General features: G+C 60.1%; 1 long non-coding RNA gene across 1 annotated transcript; it reads right to left on the bottom strand.

Annotated features, from left to right (window-relative positions):
- Nucleotides 1-911: 911 nt before the first annotated feature.
- Nucleotides 912-3520, bottom strand: LOC140689796 (uncharacterized). Its single transcript, XR_012064912.1, has 3 exons — nt 3389-3520; nt 1742-1950; nt 912-1129 (listed from the first exon to the last, which is right to left on the bottom strand). It is a non-coding gene; the product is annotated as an uncharacterized lncRNA (long non-coding RNA).
- Between the last annotated feature and the right edge of the window lie 8122 nt (nt 3521-11642).

Here is an 11642-nt window from a genome sequence, read left to right as displayed (position 1 = left end):
TGTGAGGCTCAGACCAGGCCGCGCACAAATAAAACCCGAGCCCTCTGTAGCTGGGAGTCCTGAAGACGGACGCCCCAAATTCGCCGTTACTTTAGATCACACCCCTCAGGGCTTGTGAACGGCTAAATGCAACTGTTCTTCCATACAGAGTACAGTGGGGAAGAGCAGGGACCTGGGGATGGGGAAGAGCTGGGCTTGGTCTGTCGGGGGCTGTGTGACTCTGGGCAGGGTACTTGACCTCTCTGAGCCACAATGCAAAGTGGCCGTCACTACTGTTTGTGAGGAGTTAACGAGCTGCGATGAGAGGCTGGTGTGGGGGTGGGGGGTTCAATCAGTGTCGACTATGTAGTTATCATCCTTAATAAATTGTTAACAACACCGACCTCAGCCAACAGAGGCATCCTCTCTCTCCTGCTCTGGGCTTGGTGAGTGCGGGCGCACAGAGGACTGACCTTGTCAAGCCCGCCCCCTTCCCTGTCCTCTGTCGCTGTCTGGAGGAATGGAGTCAGTCTCTCCCGCACCCTCACCCCACAACCCTGCCAGCGTTTACCCTGCTTTGTTTTCATGCTGGGCTCCCTGTGGGCTCGCCTAGGCCTGGCTGCGGAGGAGGAGGAGGTCCTTTTCGTGGCATGACTTGGAGAGTTCTGGAAGGTCTCCTGTCTTTTCATCTGGGGCCTACGGTGGCAGCGGAAGCCCACCGCAGCCTCCTCATGGGAAGACCCTGGGCCGAGAGTTTCCCCATCTGTGAGCTGGGACATCACGGCGCTGACCTCAGAGGGGTGATGGTTCCTGAGATGACGGAGCCACCATGGCCTGGCGCACAGTCAGTGCCCACTCAGCGCCAGCAACGGTGGGTCTCACCGCCCAGGGGGCGGCCCCCGTCCTGGGAGATGCTCAGTCTGTGTATGTGCCTTCCTCTGACTTCTCACGCCTCAGAGCCACCCCCGACTGTCGACCTCCTGAGTGGACCAGATGGCCTTACATTTTCAGCACAGGAACAGGGGTGGGGGTCCTCAGGTTGAGCCTTGGGGACTCCCTTGGAGGGTCCACCTGGGGCAGCTTTTCAGCAGGCAGGGCAGGCCCCAGGGGAGAATGCTGGAGCCAGGGGGCAGGGTGCGGGTGAGGCGTTCTGGAAGGAAGGGAGAAGAGAGGAGGCTGCAGTTACAGAGAGACCTCTCAGCTCTCCCAATGAAGCTGCGGGCCTCTGGGCTCAGCGTTCTCTGGACCTCAGTTTCCCAGTCTGTGGAATGGGAACGCTGCTGGTAGGGGATGGTCACTGCTCATAGTGGGCGAGACCTGCAGGCAGGCGATGGGACCATCGTGCAAGCCGGCTGCTGGGGAGGGAGGTACTGTGTGGGCGAGCAGGCTGCGGCCGCCCCACGCCAGCCCCGCCGGCTCCAGGGTCAAGTCAGGTGCACCCCTGAGGCAGAACCTTTGCACCAGCTCTTTCCTCTCCTGGGACTCCCTTCCAAGCTCAGTGCATTTTCTCAGCAACCTGGGTCTTTGCCCAGCTGTCACCCCCCAGGTGCGTGCTTCCCTGGGTGCACTAACATCACGCGTGCACACACGCTCACAGGCTCAGCCACACTCCCCCTTCCTGGCCTTCCCTTGCTGTCCAGGGCAGCGCTCGTCACCGTCGAAGAGGCTCGTTGTTTGGTGTCTGACAGTCCAGCTTCCCCCATATAATGTGCTTGTCATCTGTAAGATACTCTTTCCAGAAGTTTTATAGCTTAAAACTAACCTTCTGTTGCTCATATCTCACCATCCTGTGCGTGAGGCACTCAGGCGAGGCTTGCTGGGGGCTCTTTGGTCTCACATGCTCCGGGGTCTTCAGTGGGTGGCTGGGATGGGACGTCCGAGCTGGCCGCCCACACCCCACACACACCTTGGCGAGAGGGCGGGGGTCATGCTGGGCAGGACGGGGGGCCTGGGGCTCCCAGAGTGGGTGTTCTAAAGAGGTACAAATGGAAGCTGACTTCTTTTGACCTGGTCTCAGAACATCACTTCTGCCTTGTTCTATTGGACAAGTCCCTGAGGCCGGTGGGGGCAGGGAGCGGAGCCCGCCTTTAATCCACCAGCGCAAGCTCCCAAGGGCAGTGTCTCTGGGCTCCTTTGTTCACAGCTATATTCCAAGTGCCTGGCACAGAGTAGGTGCTCAGTAAGTGTGTGCTGAGTGAGTGAATGAAGGAATGTAATCTTTGCAGTCCATGCCCAGCCCACCTCTGCCAGGAAGCCCTCCACACCTCCCCCGGGCCCAGGGCCCCCTCCTCCTCAGCAGAAGACCCCGGAAACCAGGCCTTGGGCTCCCGGAGGGCAAGCTTGGGCTCGCAGCCTGCAAAGAGGATTAAGCAGGAGTTCCTAACTGCACGTATGGTACAGGCACAGTTTACACGTGTCGGTTGAGTCACGGCCATGGATGAGGTCAAAGTTGCTATACTGTTTTACAGATGAGGACACTGAGGCCCAGAGAAGTGGAATCATTTGTCTCAGGGCAGGCAGTCAGTCAAGTCTGCGTCTGCTCTGGTGTCTCCACAGAAGCAGGCCCTGTCTCCGTGGACTGACTGAGCCCACCCCGTGTTAAGTACGCGGAAGGGAGGCCCCCAAGGCTTCCTTCTGAGGCTCCAGGACCCACTAAAGGTGGGGTTCGGACCCTCCTCTCTCCCCTGGAGGCCAGTTTGCCACCACTGGGATGCTCCGGCAGGGGAGCTGGGTTTAATATTCATGAACCAGCCAGTCAGGAGTGATTAGCGGCGGGTGGGGAGGAGGACGAATAACTGAACGAGGTGTTTACGTAACAAGTCAACGGGGCTGCCACCACCAGCGGCCCTCCCGCCCCAGCTCTCCCCTACCCTGCTTCTCCTCACCTGGGGCCCCCACGTGCCAGGCAGCGGTGCTGGGGCCCCGCACCCCTCAGCAGTTGGGCCTGACATCTAAACTATAAATAATGTCATCAAAGGAAGAGAATTTGAGTGTCTGGAAGAAGCCAGGTAATAGCCTGGTTGGCAGCCAGCGCAGAGGGCTGGACCCCCAGGCAAACCAAACAAACGAATAACCCAAACCCCTCTGCCGATTCTGCGAGCTGGTAAGAGCCAGAGGCCCACAGCCGGACGGTCGCCCCTGCCCCGCCTGCCACAGACCCTCAGGAGGCCCGGGCGCACCCCACGCCCAGGGCTCGTCTCCTTTTCTGCAACAGCCACGGCCCCAGCCTGACCCTCTGTGGTCCAAGACCCTGTTCCAGCCACCGGGTAACGACCGCAGGCCAGCGGAGGAGTCAGGGCCCCCTGCCATTTAAAAGAATCCCTCTTTTGTGACCATAAAGGAGAGGTGGGTCCCTGCTCCCACGCCTTCCCGGGAGCCGCCTTCAGGGTTACCCCTGGTCAGTGCTCACCTGGGGTTCTGGAACCAGAGTTAATTAGCTCGTAATCGCCTTGTCTGTGGCTGGCTGGGAGGCGCGCAACGCGTCTGACCCCGGGCAATGGAACATGGCCAAGTCCTCTGGCTGCAGTTAAAAGGGTTCACCAGCCTCTCCCTGAAGGTGAGCTGCAGAGATGGGCCGGGGACTTTAAAGAGGGGCCAGGAGAGGAGGAGCCAGTCCTCACTGGGGGACCAGCTCCACCGCCCCCCTGCAAATGCGATAAGCCAGCGTCATCCAAGCCCCCGGACTGGTGGGCGGTGCCCTGCGAGGGTCCCAAGAGGCTGGCGGTTCTTGCCCCGAGGGCAGTCCCGGACCAAGGGCGATGTCCCTGACGTCTGCGAGGCTCAGGCTCCCCTCAGAATGGGGAAGATGGCAGGGCTCCCTGCACGCAGCTTGGATGAGAAGCAGCTGCATGAACCATCCCGGGGGCTTCTTTTAGGAAGACCGTGGGGTGCGACACTAAGACGAGGCCGAGCCTCTCCTGGTGACTAAGTCATGAGAAGCCTCAGGTAATGCTCAGGGCTCTGAGCTTTCATTCTCTCGGCTGTGAAGAGGGGAGACCAAGCCCTGCCTGGCAAGCTCGCGGGGAGGGCTCGGGCTCAGACACGCTTGTGGAGGGTGCCTGGACTCGGTGCCTGGCGCATCGTGGGTGTTCGCGAAGCACCCACAGCTGCAGCACCAGGCCTGCCAGGCCCCGTCTGGAGGCTGCGGCCACAGAGCCTGAAAGGAAGACCCAGGGGCCCAGGACAGCTGGCTTCAAATTGCTCCGCGTGAACTTCCCTGATGGAGGAGAGCCTACACCTGTGTCTTGGGAGGGCCGGGCTGGGTCCAGTGACTTAACGCTGCAAACCAGGAGTATCTTAACCCCAAGCAAAGAGGAACCCAAGCTGCCTGGTGGCCAGGCAGCAGCAGTGGGTGTGCGGGCCTTGTCACAGAATGTACGAGCTGAGGCTGGCTACGATGCCAGGGAGGGCGGAGGCTCGCTGGCTGATGTCTAAGGTTCCTTCCTGGTATGTGATCATGAGTTGGGAGGAGGTGCCTTCCTGGGAACCAGACGGGAGGGTGTGCAGTGGGGGGGCCTGGTTCCTCATGCCCTGGGGGACTCCTGTGATGGGGGGGCCAGGGGCGCACTGGCTCTGGACAGCCTCGGCTGCAAGGTGGGAACAATGTGGACTCGCAGGAGCCCCCCCCCGCCCCACCCCCAGGCCTCAGGGGACAGGAAGGACAGCTGGCGCTCAGCCTGAGACCGGCTGGGGTGCTCCCTGCGTGGGGCTCTGGGCGTCAAGCTGGGTGTTCAGAGGGGTTCAGGGCCCCTCGGGCTCCCACCCCTCCCCTGCTCTGCTCCCTGCTAGGGTGCAGTGGGGACCCCAGGCAGTGCCGAGGCGCGGGGAACGCAGGCAGGGCAGGAGCCGGGAAGCAGCACTCCCCCGACCTGCTATGGGCCGGCTCGCGGGGAGGAACCGTCGGCCCTCCCGGTGCAGGTGAGGGGACGGAGGCTTGGTGAGGAGCCGGCCCCGCGGCCGGGCGCCGGGGTGGGGCCCACCTGCCCGACCCCAGGCTGCCCCCTCCACCTTTCCGCCCCTCCCTCTTAACGTCCCCAAAGTGAAAGTCATTATCAGTATTAAGCTCCTAATTAACGTGTTGGCTGGATGATAGAAAACATGCAAACAGGCTTTGGTGAGGAAACTGATTAAAACTGCAGCCGGTCTAATCAGAGGGAGACTTCGCCAGTTCCCCGTTTCAGAGGAGCTGCCCCCCCGCCCCCAGCCTTTCCTTTGCTCTCGCCCCTTCTTCTGCCCCTGCCAATCCCCCCTTTCCCGGGAGACAGCTGATGGCAGGGCTGACCCGCTTTGGGCTGGAGCTGGCCCGGGGCCACGGCCCGGAGGGACAGACCTGCAGGCCTTGGAGCTGGGAGGCCTGAGCGCCCTCTTGCCTGAGGCCTGGTTTGGGGCCAGGACTCCTGCTGGGTTCCAAAGGTCTCTTCAAAAATACTAGTTAAACAAAGCAAAGCAGAAAGGCCCCAGGCCCCTCAATCAGGTGCCACGGCAGTTGAGCGCACACTTAACAATGGAAACAGCACTGTTCAGCCAGGACCGCTGCAGACGGTCTCCACAGCAACCTGCAAATGAAGAGCTATCACCACTTTACAGACGGGGAAACCGAGGCTCAGAGGAGGCTGACCAGAACCGGAGACTGGGCTCCACCCCAGCACAGCTGGGCCCACACTCGTTTCCTCCCTCTTGGGTGCTCCCCCACTGGGTGTCCCCAGAAGCCCCGTCCCTTCCTCATTCTCTCCCCCTTTCCCCCAGTGGCAGTTCCTGGGGCAGCCGGAAGGGCTGGCGGGCATGGCCTTGGGGAGCAGGGTAGACCAGAGATGCCCCGTGTTGGGGTCAGTCTGAGCCCCGGGCCTGGCCGGGGACGAGAGGAGCCAAGATGGGGGGTCCACTGGGCACCATGACAAGTCAGGCCACTCACAAGCGGGGACTGGGTGCTCGGTCTGGGAGGAGCCGGTGGGCACTGGAGCACCTGAAGGAGGCAGTCCATCTGGTGCCGGGTGGCTGTGTGTAAATGTGTCCACCTTTGACAGCAAGGTGTTCTCCACATTCCATAGATGAGGAAGCTGGGGCTCAGAGAGGCTCAGAAGTGTGGCAGGATCACACAGCTCAGGGAAGCGGCTCTGCTGTCTCCTGTGGATCCAGCACACTGGCTCTGGTGGCTCTGAGGGCACGGGCGCAGTGGTGAGAGGGGTGGGCTCCAGCTCAGAACGTGAAGAGTCTCTGACCACTGTGCACGGGCCGCCCCAGGATGGAGGGAGCGCTTTGTCCTTGGAGGGGTGCAAGCTGGCAGCGGATCCCAGCATTGCTAAGGGGGTCAAGCACTGCCGAGCTTGAGGAACCTTAAGGCTGCTCTTCTGACACGCTGCACATTCCACTGGTGCGTGCTGATCACCCACTGTGTGCCAGGCACTAGGTCCCCAGGTGAACAGGGCAGACATCATGGGACGGGCTGGCTGAGCCCGAGAACCTTCTGCCTCCCATCTCCTTCGGGGGGACCTTTCCTCCCCTCTCCCTAGAGTGCCTGGCTGCCCTGCAGCCATCCCGTAGGGCCATCCACCCAGTCCCCGGGGACCCGGGACCCCTGACACCACCTGCCAGGATCTGCTCCACGCCACTGAATTCCAGGATTCCTACACTGGGGGCAGAAGAGAGAAGGCGAAGGTGGGATGAGCTGCCCCCTCCTCCCCACATTCCATCAGCCCTCAGATAGCTGCCCAGAGCATTGAGCCCTCTAGAAAACTCTGGGAAGCCGCTTCCGGGGCAAGCAGTGGGACAGACACGCGGGCACAGCTAACAGAGAAGCTTGACTTGGTGACCCAGGCCCTGCAGAAGCTTCTCCAGGGTTTGAGGTTGGAGCGCTGCGTCTGAGACGTGTGTGAGGAGGGCCAGGCCCTGCCCTCCAGGAGCCTCTGGTCTAAGCAGGAAAGCAGCTCGGTGCCCGGGGTCCTTTCGGCCTCTGCTCCCACGCTGTGCGTCCTGGCTCTGCCCCGGCAGCTCCGGGCCCTGGGGCACACTTCTCAGCCTCTCTGAGCCTGTTTCTTTGTCAGGGACACGGGGAGACAGTAATGCTCCCTAAGAGGTTTGTAAAGATGAACTTCATGTGGATAATGCACCTCTGATAACCCCTGACACAGGGAACCACTCCAAGCGACAGTCTTCCGGTGGGTGAGTGACAGGCCACCACCGCAGCCGCCGTGCTCCGAGCTCGGGGCGACATCTGTAGCCTCGAGGGTGGGAGGACCGTGTCTTTGACCTGCGATGGCTGAAGCCCCTCCCAGAATCCCTGCTTCCTTTTGGCTCTGTCTGGTTCTCCCATTGATGGGCCTTCAGATGCTCTGAGTCAGACTCACCCCGTGGGCCTGACAACACCTGATGGCTGCCCCAAGCCTCGGTGTGCCCTTCTGACAAATGGGCACAGACCCAGCACTTCCTAGGTGGTTCGAGGCCTGTTGGCCGATTGTACAGCAAACCCCTGCCTGCAGGGAGCGTGACCAGCAGTGGGGAGGACGCCGCGCTAGCTGCCGCGGCAGCCAGCCCTCCCAAGGCCGGGTGGTTTTTATTACCCAACTTGGAAAAGTTTACAGCGGCGCCAACAACGAGTCTTTATTCCGTTGTTAACAGCGTGTCCTTATTAGCATGTATCTTTTCCTTCTCTTAGCAACCTTTCCATTTCCAAGCCACATTTATAATTAAGTCATTAATCCCTTACTGGAATTTCTTCTTTTTCTGAAGCTGCCAGCCGGCGGCCGTCTGGGGGCGTGAGCGGGCGGGCAGATGCCCGCGCTGCTCTGGGCATGTTGTTCTAATTACCGGATCCCGACCCAGCCGTGTGCTGATAAGCTCTGGGCTGGAGACGCCCTATCTTGCAGCCCAGAGCCGGCTCCAGGCCTTTACTCTCCCCTGGTGGCATCCTTGCCAAGCAATTAGCCTCGAGGCTGCCCGAGAGCTGGCGGCTGGGAGGGGCAGGCCCCACAGGGCTGTGCTCGGGAGGCCAGAGGGTCGGGGTGTCCTCTGGCTGTGTGCCCGTCGCAGGCAGCCCTGGCTGGTCTGGATTTCCCTTCTCTTTCCCTTTAGTAGGGGCACTGGGTTCCCACCTACGGGGGGGGGCGTCTTCGTGTTGATCCCAGTCTTCTGTGATGGGCTGACTCATGTCCCCCTAAAATCACACGTTCAAGTCCTAACCCCAGGACCTCCAAATGTGGCCGTATGGGAAGGTAGGGTCTTTATGGGGATACGTAACTTAAAACAAGTGGGCGCTAACCAATGGGACTGGGTTCCTTATAAGGAAGGGAGAGGAGGACCCACAGGCCCAAAGAGGGAGGATCAGGTGAGGACACGGGGCAGGCGGCCATCTAAGAGCAAGTCAAGTGACCTGAGAGGAAGCCGACCCTGCCGACACCTTGACTGCAGCCTCTCAGCCTCCAGAGCTGCGGGGAAGCACACGGCGGTGAGCCCGCAGACCATCGAGGCTGGCCGGGCTGGCGTTGAGCTGGGCTCCGAGGAGGGGTCCGCATGCCAGCGCCCGCTGTGCACCCCTGGGCGCCACCCCCGTGAGAGGACCTGGATGCTCGGTGATGCCTGGATCCTCACACAGACATGGCTCAGGCTCTGGCTCCTCTAGTACGTGTGGTCGTCCTGCAGCTCACAACCAGCGTGCACCCAGCTTGGAGTGTTGCCCCCTCTACGTGAAGTTCACATCACCCCATAACGCCTAACAGCTCCCCGATAGTCCTGCAAATGGACTTCCCACTTTCCTAAGCACTCCCCTGCTGTTGCACATTTAGCTTGTTTCCAGACCATCGCTGATATAAATGAGGCATTTGATTAGTGTATATCTTCAGAAGAAGGATGACCATGTTAGAAGTTTGAGAGACTCTGAAGGACAGGAGTATCTCAGGGTTCGCTAATTCACAGCTCCTGTGTGCACTCAAGGCTAATTCTTTCCACCTTTGCTCCTGCCGGCCTCGGCACGCTGATGTCTGTCTCCAGTCTGGGGCCCTATGGGCACAAAATGGCTGCTGAGGTTCCAGGCTGGCATCCTCACGTGGCATTAGGAAAAGACCAGGAAGGCAGAGGACCCTCTTTCGTGTCCATTATTTGCTTTTTTTTAAATGAAATTCACATAAAAGTCACCATTTTGAAGTGCACAAGTCAAAGCCATTGAGTACCTTCACAATGCCCAGTGTCCAGTTCCAAAACATTGTCACCACCCTGAAAGAGAGCCCTCATGTCCATTTTTAGAGCTCTTTCCCAGAAGCTCAAAAGATGTGCCCTCACGCCTCATCAGCCCAAAGTGAGTTACAGGATCGTTTTCAAACCAGACATCGGCGAGGAGAGTGGAATTGCTACGCCTAGACAATCAGGAGCCCCTCAGGTTCAGCCACCCCCCCCCAGCACAGGACCAGCCACAAGCGTGAGATTCCTGAGCAAGTGAATCCACGAATGGAGAGGACGCTCCTCTCCCGTGTCAAGGGCTGTTGGGCGAGTGGGCAGCACACCCAGCCTCTCCGACTCGCCAAAATGGAAAAGAAAACAAACGTAGCCAAAAGGACGTCCCCCAAGGGGACGCCCAGTTAATTTTCGGCGCCGGGGGGAGGCAGCTCTGCGATCACTGTCACAGAGGCGGCGGAGGGGCCGGCACCTGGAGCCGGGTGCCCTGCGAGCCTCTCGGGAATCACCCAGTTACGCCGCTTCTGTGACCCTTTTCGCCACCCCAGACCAACGGCTCTTCTGTTCTTTTTTTTAAAAAGTTACTCAGAAACAGGAGACACCTGTTTGCAATCACATTGCCTTTTACGGAACTATTTTGAAGCTTGTTTTCACAAGCCACCTAGAAAGCCAAAATGGTATAGGTGACGCCTGCAGGAGGGGCGCAGCCCCTCCTCCCGATGTGATGGTGACTCGGGGGAACTACCTGCCCTCCCGGGGGGCGGGGCACATCCCACAGCGCCCCCGTGTGCGCAGCTCCCACCAGGATGGAGGCTAGTTGGCACCTCCCCTCCCCTCCAGTCTCCCCTGGTTGGTCCAGAGAATCCTGCCACAGGCAAGCAAGGGCAATAACTACTCTGGCCAGAAGGGGTTGGTGACTCCCTCCTGCCTGGGAGTCAGTTATTCATTCGTGTAACTCGGTGACGGAGGTCAGGTGCGCCCACTGTGCTGGGCACCGGGCGCACAAAGCGGCTGCGTGGGCTCGGGTCCTTGGAGCATGAAGTCCACAGAGTCAGGTAAGCTTCCAGCACAGAATTACACACGACGGGAACTCTCCACGTTCACAGCATCCAGCGAGCCCCGTCCACCGCCAGGAGGACCAGAAGAGCCACCAGCAGCGACCGTCTTCCTGTCAAGGCGACTCCAAACGCACGCGCCGCCCAGGTGGAGGGGCAGAGCGGCCGCCCGCCTGACCCCCGGCCCTCACACCTCACAGAAGTCCGGGCGCTGCTTCTCTGCCGGCGTCGCGTGTTGGCCTCCTGCTAGCGTCTGGTTCGCAATGTTTGTAGCTGGATGAACACGTAATAAAACACGTGCAATAAGACATTAACTGCCGAGTCTGTCGGAGGTCGAATGTCTCCCTGATGGGCCGGATAGTGAGTGTTTGGCCTGCACTGGGACTGCACGCGCGCCGGAACACGAAATGTGTCGCAGAGGCGGCCAGACAATTCATAAAAGAACGGGTCAGCTTCCGAGGAAGTTTAGGGACACGACAACTTCAAGTTCGGGTAATTTTCGGGGGTCACAAAATGCCATTTTTCTTTAATTTTTTTCAACCATTTTAAAAACAAAAATCGCCCTTAGCTCGGAGGTGATACAGAAACAGGAGACAGGCGGATCTGGCCAGTGACGAGGGTGCCCTGCCCTAACCCAGGGGGCCCGACACAGGTTTTCCTTCAACCTCAGGGGCGACTTGAAGCTTTCCGCATAGAAAAGGTAATTTGTCAGCATTTTAAGTCAGTGGCTTTTGTTTGGCGTTGGCATTACTGAAGCCCTTCACTCGTAACCAGATGCCCTTGTCAGCCTTCTCCTCTGTGGGTGTGGTTCTGGACCCCGTCAAGGAACCTTCCCCACCTTGACATCACGGAGGTGTGATGCAGGTGTCTCCGTGGTCAGCTGTCCTTTCTGTAACCCAACAGGGCACACCCGGTGCGCGAGGGGCGCGGCCATGAGCAACGCTCAGCCACCAGGTGCCCTTGGCCTCTGGGCGTCCCCTCCTGGTGACGGGAGGTGTTCCCAGTCACCTGCTGAGCTCCCCTTGAGGCGGGTCTGTTTCTGACTGTCCACCCCTGGGACAACACGCCTTTGCTTCCCCTCCCCGCCCTCTCCACTGGGTCCCTGAGTGGTGACAGCGGCCTTCCTGGCTCTGGGGTGCAGGCCCCACAGCCACCCCGAGGCTCAGGGGGCCCCCAGCCACCCTCACCTCTGCCAAACATCGCTTGGCTGCTTTGTTCAGCTGATGGCGTGTCTTCACTTTACTGTGCCTTACCCAGAACCACCCCCCGGCCAGGGGCAAGGAGGACAGAAGGGGCTTGAGGTGGAAAAAGATGGCTCCAGTCACTCCCCGGAAGGAAGCAAGCAGGGAGGCCCCCCCCCTGCCAGCCCCACAAGACCTTGGGGAAGCCCCAGCTCCTGCCTGCACCTGCCTCTCCCCACGCAGGTCCCGGGCAGGCGCGTTCCTA

The sequence above is a fragment of the Vicugna pacos genome, chromosome 27, assembly GCF_048564905.1.
Source record: "Vicugna pacos chromosome 27, VicPac4, whole genome shotgun sequence".
NCBI lineage: Eukaryota > Metazoa > Chordata > Mammalia > Artiodactyla > Camelidae > Vicugna > Vicugna pacos.
This window is presented reverse-complemented; position numbering and strand designations above follow the sequence as displayed.